This window comes from Chinchilla lanigera, unplaced genomic scaffold (assembly GCF_000276665.1).
Source record: "Chinchilla lanigera isolate Chin_1 unplaced genomic scaffold, ChiLan1.0 scaffold00014, whole genome shotgun sequence".
NCBI classification, from domain to species: Eukaryota; Metazoa; Chordata; class Mammalia; order Rodentia; family Chinchillidae; genus Chinchilla; species Chinchilla lanigera.
Genome location: NW_004955415.1, coordinates 22,114,135 through 22,115,247, shown reverse-complemented (window position 1 = coordinate 22,115,247; position 1,113 = coordinate 22,114,135).

The following is a 1,113-nucleotide window of genomic DNA, read 5'->3' as shown; positions in this document are numbered from 1 at the left end:
TTATTTAATTTAATTATTTTGACCAAGCAAAAGCACCAACATTCAATTACTTTGGCCACACAAAGGGGCCAAAACTCAGGTGAAATTAAATAATATTGAAATTTAGATACACATTTCTTCATCACCTGATATTAACAACAATCTACTATTACTAATAAGAGATGTTAGCATTTATTATTTAAGATGTTAGATTTTTTTATTTAAGCCATTTTTATTGACTTCCTGTTCTGAAAGATAAGAAAACTGGTATACCCTCTTCAATGTCTTTCTTAATTTTTGATGTTTATACAAATATATATTTTCATATGTATATATTCAGGTTTGTCTATTATGTTTACTGAAAAGGTTTATAAGTAACATAATGCTTATTATTTGATTTTGGTTTTTTTTTCTGGTATTTTTCTGGTACCAGGAATCAAACTCATGACCTTGTGCTTGCCAGGCAGGTGCTGTGACACTGAGGTAAATCCCCAGCCCTATTTGATTTTGATTTAAAATTGGATGGATTTGGTGCATATCATCTTTCCTTAACCATCATCAGTCTTCTTATTCCTGAATATTCAACTCGGTTTTATTTCAGTTTGTTATCATCTTTAGCAAAGTTTATAATTGCTTTTTCCTCAATATTGCAATATTAAAAAGTCACTAGATAAAAGAAAGCTTCCACCTGTGTGCAAGTAAATCTTTTAGTAAATTAAGAATAGAAAGGAACATCTTCAATTAATAATATCATTTAAAACAATGGCATTTTTGTAGCTTCCAACTTCAAATTCTAGAAATAAACTACTGGATATCCAATTAGATAAGGCTATACACAACCATTATCTTATACTCCATCCAGACATGCATTTGGAATAGGTCAGAGACTAAAATAAAACAAAAATTATTAGAAAGAATTAAAAAACACTAACCATAATAAAAGGAGATCTACAAATAAGATATTATCACAATTGAAACTGTGTGCTAATCTAAAAATAAAACAAATATGACAATAAAAATCATAGAGTAGGAGAAAATACATGTAATGCTTAATATAACAAAAGACTCTTATCTTTATTTATTTATTTATTTATTTTTTATTTTAGAAATAAAAGGAGGAAAATACTAACAGAC